Source organism: Otolemur garnettii, unplaced genomic scaffold (genome assembly GCF_000181295.1).
Source record: "Otolemur garnettii isolate 467f Iridium unplaced genomic scaffold, OtoGar3 scaffold00109, whole genome shotgun sequence".
Taxonomy (NCBI): domain Eukaryota; kingdom Metazoa; phylum Chordata; class Mammalia; order Primates; family Galagidae; genus Otolemur; species Otolemur garnettii.
This window is the reverse complement of record NW_003852504.1, coordinates 6,934,192-6,942,033: the sequence shown is the minus strand read 5'-3', so window position 1 is coordinate 6,942,033 and position 7,842 is coordinate 6,934,192.

Below are 7,842 nucleotides of genomic sequence, written 5' to 3'. Positions count from 1 at the left end.
GCTTTTTGATCAGTTTATTGGGTATGGAGCAGGTGCAAGGAACAATTACAGCCTGAGGAGCTTACTCCACAAAATTCAGAAGGTTCACAACCCAATCCCTGTCTTGGGACCACACCTCAATCTGTCATTGTCAGGTACAGTGGAAAAAGTAACGAAGGCCAGAGTTGTGGTCCCAAATTAGGTTGTTCACTCACTTATTCAGCCAACAAATATTTACTCAATGCCTATTATGGGTCTAGGCCAGGGGTCCTCAAACTTTTTAAACAGGGGTCCAGTTCACTGTCCCTCAGACCGTCGGACTGCGGGCCCTGGGATGAGTCGGCTGCTAAGCAGGACAGGCAGTGGCAGCAAAAACACCCAGCAGGCTGGATAAATATCCTCGGTGGGCCACATATGGCCCGCGGGCTGTAGTTTGAGGACGCCTGGTCTAGGCTTTATGTACTCTATACATGATCCTGCCTTGTGCGGAATTAACTAAGTCAGTAGCTGTGTGACCTGTGGGAAGTCACTTTGCCTCTCTGGGTCTCTTGCTCCCCATCTGTCAAATGCTAACTCCTATATTTATATCATTAAGCAATTATTAGAATTAAATGAGGGAATGCAGGGGCAAGAGCTCTGTAGACTGTGCTGCTTCTGTATTATTGTCATCTATGTAATGGTTACATGAATAGCTTGTGATCACTAAAATATTATGTCCTAAGTCTATTTCAAGGGGGCTGAGCATGTTCTGCCTATATTATTTTCCTTTCTTACATGTTGATAAGCCAACCAAAACCAGAGTGAGCAGGACAGAGTTCTGCTATACTGGGCTAAGCATTATAGAAAACAACATTCCACTTCGTGGACTCAAGTGGGTTAGATTTCAGATATGGTCTCTATTATGGACTGAATCACGTTGCCCCAAAAGATATGCTGAAGCTCTGACCTCTGGTATTCGTGAATGTGACCTTATTTAGAAATACGGTCTTTGCAGATGTAATCAAAGTAAGATAAGATCTAATATTAGAGTGGGCCCTAACCCAATATGACTGGTGTCCTTATAAGAAAAGGTAAGTTTGGATGCCAACACACACAGAGAGAAGAGAATGCCATGTGAAAACATGGACAGACACAGAGGGAACAAAGTCATGTGAAGATGGAGGCAGAGATTGGAGCTGTGCAGCCACAAGTTAAGGAATGCCTGGGACTACCAGAAGCAGAAGAAGCAGGAAGAATCCTCCCCTACAAGCTTTGGTGGGAGTACAGCCCTGCTAATAGCCTGATTTCAAACTCCTAGCTTCTGGAACTATGAGAGAATAGATTTCTGTTGTGAGCCACTCAGTTTAGGGTATCATGTTAGTGCAGCCCCAGGAAACTAATACAGTCCTCTAAAAGAAATAGCCTTGCTGTGCATTTCCCTCCGCTCTCCAGAAGGTCGTGGTGCCCTTTCTTTATTTTTGTACATGAATCTACATGAAAACAATGCCTTGACCCACACGCCTCAAAATGTAGGTCTCCAGAATGGCAGAAGAGGTTGTGTGCAATTCTGAATTATATTCAATATTTTCAAACAAGTCAAAATGAAAGGCAAGAGGGGCCCCCTTAACCCTCTCTGCTCTCAAGTTTGATGGAACATAGCAAGAGAAGGCAGGCATGGGGCCTACTGAGCCAACAGCTGCTGCTAGCCCTCAGCATAGAGACTTAATTTGGGAAAGCCATGGGGTCCATCTGGACCCTGATAAAGGCTTGTAGGAGAACCAGCCTCATCTTAGATTTAGCTCTTAGGTTTCCAAGAGCTATGAAGCATCATGTGCTTCAGAACCGGGCTTCTAGCCTGTCTCAGCCTCTGTAGCCAACCAGAGGCTGCCGTCCTTGCAAAGGAGGCATCCCTTCTGTAGGACACGTAGATGATTCATTTAATCAGTGCATACGTATTACTCCCCCCCCCCCAAACAAGCCCTTTTAAAAGCATGACACATGTATTAGTTCGAAAAAACATTATTTGGCGATGTCCAAAGTAATAACTGATTCAGGCAAGAGTCATCAATGGATACTAAAATTAGTAAATGCAATTTTTATAAGAACCATAATCTTCACATAGTCTCAAAGTATCTCCCCATATGTTAGTGATTAAATACAAAAAGAAAATGGTATCTTTACAGTTGAAAAACCTGGCAGTCCTCATCTTGACCAAGTAATCAACATTAATGTCACCAAACAGCCATCATGTGCCTTTGATGTTTTCACTGCTGCTGAAAATGCATATCCCGACTTTCATCGTGAGGACGAATCAGCAAACCCAAACTGAGGGGTATTCTACAAATTGGCCTGAACTGTTCTAAAATGTTGATGTCATGAGAGATAAAGAAAAGTTGAGGACTGTTCTAGATTTAAGGATACACAAGAGAATTAAGAGGCATGACAAAAAAAAAAATACAATGTGTGATACCAGAGTGGATCATGGTTTTGTAAAAAACCCTTTGCAGGACATTATTGGGACAATTAAAATTTCAATATGAACTGTAGATTACATGATAGTATACTGTATTCATGTTATTTTTTTCTGAATTCAATGACGCTACTAAGTTTATGTAATATGTCTTTGTTCTTAGAAAACACACTTTTTTCATTTTGAGACTGAGTCCCACTTTGTCACTGTAAGTAGAGTGCCATGGCATCATAGCTCACAGCAACCTCAAACTCTTGGGTTTCAGCAATCCTCTTGCCTCAGTCTCCCGAGTAGCTGGGACTATAGGTGCCCACCACAATGCCTGGCTAGTTTTTCTATTTTTTTTTTTTTTTGAGATGGAGCCTCAAGCTATCCCCCTGGGTAGAGTGCCATGGCATCACAGCTCATAGCAACCTCCAACTCCTGGGCTCAAGCGAGTCTCCTGCCTCAGTCTCCCAAGCAGCTGGGACCACAGGTGCCCGCCACAACACCTGGCCACTTTTTGGTTGCTGCCATCATTGTTGTTTGGTGGGCCCGGGCTGGGGATTCGAACCCGCCACCTTAGGTGTATGTGGCTGGCACCTTAGCCGCTTGAGCCACAGGCGCTGAGCCTAGTTTTTCTATTCTAGTAGAGATGGGATCTCGGTCTTGCTCAGGCTAGTCTCGAACTCCTCAGCTCAAGCCATCCTCCTGCCTCAGCCTCTCAGAGTCCTAGGATTACAGGTGTGAGCCACTGCGCCCAGCCAGAAAATGTACTTTAAAGTATTAAAGAGCAAAAAAACATGATGTCTGCAACTTTTTCTCAAGTGTTTCAGAAGAAATTGTGTGTGTATGTGCGCAGAAAGAGAAAGAAGAATTATAAAGCCAACTGTAACAAGACAGTCACAACAGATGAATCTTGAAAAAGTACATGTGAAAATTATTTTTACTATTTTTTATATACAATTTTCTGTAAATTAAAAGTATTTCAAATTAAAAATTTAAAAATAAATTATTTTGAGCATTTAACTAAGTACCCAATGCTATGCTAGGTGTGAGGTATTCAAGGAAGAGCAAAACACGGTCTCTATCTTTAGCACACAGTCCAGGGCAAGAGGGACAAATAAAGAGGCAAGTTGGATTCCATGTGACAAAGCATGCTGTGAGCACACAGAAGAGGTATGCTAAACCCAGAATTCCCAGGACAGGAGGGGTGCGTCACAGGGGCTCTCTACAGAGGAGGTAAAGAGGAGGCTTAGAGTTGGGAAAACTTATTCAGTGTGGAGTGCCAGTGAGACAAGCAAGCAGAGATGGCTGACAGACTGTGAGACACGGAGAAGAAGTCTGGGCCCCCCAAGCAACAACAGAAAGCTACCTGCCTCCTGAGGACAGACAACAAGGCACAGATTTGCAGGTGTCAGGGGACAAGCTGAGGTCACTATAGCCTCTGAGGTAACATAAGAAGCACGGGCATAAGCAAAACAACTCTAGGCTGAAAGGCTGAACACAAGTGTGCTTACTGAAGACCTTTGTGGTGATGTATACTAAATGTCCCAATCAGCCCCCAGATTGATAAGTACAAATAACCGGATAAGAGCCTGGCCCCATGTTAGTTAGGGTTGCTAATAATACACTGCAAGGCAAGAAGAGAATGTCAAGTGATCATGAGAAACTAAAGAAATAATTTTTTTGAGAACAGGATGAACTTTACCAGCAATAAGGAAAAGGTAGTAGCCAATTAACACACAACAGGATAGGCAGAGATTGTCGTTAATAGGAAAAATCCTGAGAACAGTACTGGGTCCCCTAATAAAGGAAAATCAGCAAGGCAGTACTGCTGTTTCAGAAGTCGATGTGGGAATGGGAATTTCCACTCAATTATAAGATATAAGAGTCAGGATGAGAAAGTACACTAATGTTCTTAGCAAGAGCCTAGTGGGAGTTCTCTCTTTTTTTTCCTTTTTAAACTTTTGTGATATGAAAAATTTATAAAAATAGTGAAAACAGTATTCACTTAAAACACATGAAATTGCCAAAATTTGCCCATTTTTGATCTACAAAAATGGCAGTTTCATGTTATAAGTGAAAATGAGCCCACATGTACGTGTGCCCATCACCCAGCCTCACCAATTATTGACACATGATCAATTTCATGTCAGCCAAATCCCCACCCTTTACCCCAGCAAACTGGCTGGTCTCAAGCAGATCTCTGGTCAAGTTTTTGTTGTGCTTTTGTTTTAGTGATTCAATATCTACAAAAGAGATTTAAATTACATATTCATAATATCCAAATTAAGAGATTCAAATTATATGTATAACATTTTTAGTTAATTACTTCATATTCTTAAGTAATATATACACATAGTTCACAATTCAAAAGGTACCCAAAAAGAGGACAAATAAAAAGTCTCCTTCTAACTCCTGCTCACTTGCCAACAGCTCTCTCTCCTCAGAGGCAACCCATATTAACAGATTTTAAATAATCCTCTAGAAATGCCTTATGCATATGTTAGTAAAGAGATTGCAAACTACTCACAATGCATCTTACTTCTTCCACTTAACAATATACTCTGGCGATCATTCCACATCAGCTTGTAAAGAGCAGGCTCCTTTTTTATAGCTACCTAGCATTCCGTGTTGTGAAACAGTACGCATTCAGCTAATCCAATCACTCCTGATGGTCTTTTAGCCACTACAGACAACACTGCAGTGACTCACTTTACATTCACCTTGTACACAAGCAAGTAAGTGTATCTTCAGGAGAAATTCTTCAAAGGGGAATTGCTGGCTGGAAGGGAATGTGCATTTGTACTTCTGATGGGTATTACCAAATGGCCCTCCATCAGGTAAGAGTTATTTGAATGCTATCAACATCCTCATGCACAGTTTCCTTGCTGCTCCTTCCCACTTACTCCAAGGTCATGTCAGGAACCACTTCAACATCTTAAACTCAGAAACACCAGTCCAACCTTGGCCTCCTATTGGTCTCCCTCTGCCGCTCTACCAGCTACCAGTTACTAGTTACCAGCCTGTCTTTCCTTCCCTCTCCTTTCCCAGAGATCATTGTTTCCCTGGCCTTCCTTTCTCCTTCCAAGTTGGCCCCCTCATCAGCCATTTTAGCTTTGCTAGTGTTGATTGCCTGGACCTACTCTCCTTGTGACCTTCAGCAGCACCTGCTCTGCCAATCCCCAACCCTGCAAGAACCCCCACCATGCATTATCCATCACCTACTCCTGAGTTGCTAGCTCTTGCCAGAGAAGGTCATGAAGTTGGCTCCCCTACAAAACCAGGCCTGCCAGCCTCAGCTGGGCCCCAAGTTCTGTGAGGCAATCCTTTTATATATCTATATCAAATTTCTCTCAGCAATTGTTCCAAATTCTCTCCCTCTCCTCACATATCCCACTCCACCCTTGCCCCAGACCCCTCAGTAGAGGGCTTGATTTTGGATTTCAATGACAGGATATAGGTTATTAAGCAAGAACTCCCTCAATTTTCCCCTCTCCCCTTTGCCTTCCCCACTTCTCTGCACAGGGGCCCATGCCTGGGCACCTCCTTCCACCCCCAGCCTCATGGCAATGAGACACTTCCTTCTCCAGGTTCCTTCTTCCACTTGTGCCTTCAGCATTACCTCCTCTTGCTTTCTCTTGCCCTGGGCCCCAGGGGTCATCCTCTTGCCCTTTGGGCAAGCTCTCCCACCACATTACTTTTTTCCTCTCAGGCTAACAACACTCCCCCCATATCTGTGTTATTATTCCACATTACCACTAGGCTTTTTTTTTTTTTTTTGAGAGACAGAGCCTCAAGCTGTCCCCCTGGGTAGAATGCCGTGGCTTCATAGCTCACAGCAACCTCCAACTCCTGGGCTCAAGCGAGTCTCCTGCTTCAGCCTCCCAAGTAGCTGGGACCACAGGCGCCCACCATAACGCCTGGCTATTTTTTGGTTGCAGCCGTCATTGTTGTTTTGGCCCAGGCTGGATTCGAACCCGCCACCTTAGGTGTATGTGGCTGGTGCCTTAGCCACTTGAGCCACAGGCGCCGAGCCCCACTAAGCTTTTAAAAATAATCACGAGCCTTCTGGTTTCACTTCCCTCTTCCATGTCAGCTTCAAAATTTAATACAAAAATCAGAAAATACTGATAAGTGAAAAGGAGAAAATAAAAATCACCCCCAATGACACCATCCAACTGTTAATATTTTGATGTATCTTTTGCCAATTTTTTTATATGCATGTATATACTTTTATATATCTTTTCTTTCTCTCTTTTTTTTTTTTTTTTACAAAATTGGATCACAGTATACACATTGTTTTGTCATATATTTCGGATATCTCAGCTTTGCTACTTATTTGTTGGCAGATACTGGTTACATAAATTAACTTCTTTGAGTGCGTCCATTTCCTCTTCTGTAAAATGAGGGCTATTATAGTAACTACCTCACAGGGTTGTTATGAGGATTAAATGAGATAAAAATATATAAAAACACTTATCACGGTACGTGACACATAGCAAGTTGAATTAATGTTAGCTATTATGGTCTTCCCACGCCAATAAATATAGCTCTACATAATAATTTAATGAGTTCTGTCACTGCAGAGTCTAATAGGAGTGACTAAAGCACTTCAGTGACTCATCAACACACACTCATTTGGACTCTTAAAAGCAACATTTCTGGGTAAAAGGCTATGTGCATTCATAATTTTGATATACTACATATGGCAAAACTTCCCTCCATGAAGTTCAAGTTAACTGCAATATCTTTGATTTATAAATTATTGATGAATATTGAGGCTGTTTTCACATTTTTCTCTGATACAAACCCAGACTGTGTGAAGAGCATTCTTATAATTCAATCTTTGTATATATCCATGATTATTTATCCAAGACAGAGGAAAGAAAATGTCTAAAGGCACAGAGAACGAAGCTCACATGCTGTGCATGGGAGACTACTAGTATCATGGGCAGAGAGGGAACAATAGCAAGAAGTGAGGCAGGAAGACAGAGTGGGACCAGATGATGAAGGAGTGTGAATGCTGCAGTCATTCATTCAGTTGGTCACCAAATATTTATTAACCATCTCCTACCAACCAGGCACCATGTTACTTTGTTCACTTACTGAACATAACAGAAGAAGGTTGCTGCCATGGAGGAGCTTATATTCTAGCAAAGAGAGGCAGACATAAAAATAATAAGTAAACAATATAGTATGTTAGAAGATAAGTTCTGTAGAAAAAAAAAGGGGTCAGGAATGCTGGGAGTAGGGAAAAACAGGTGCAATATGAAATAGGGTGGCCATCCCAGTATGGACTTTGAACTTATTGTACAGTAAGGAATTACTGAAGTAGGCATTCGCTTACATTTATCATCACTTTGCCATATCCACATACTACCTCATACCTGAAACTTAATGATTTTCTTTCTTTCTTTTTTTTTTTTTTT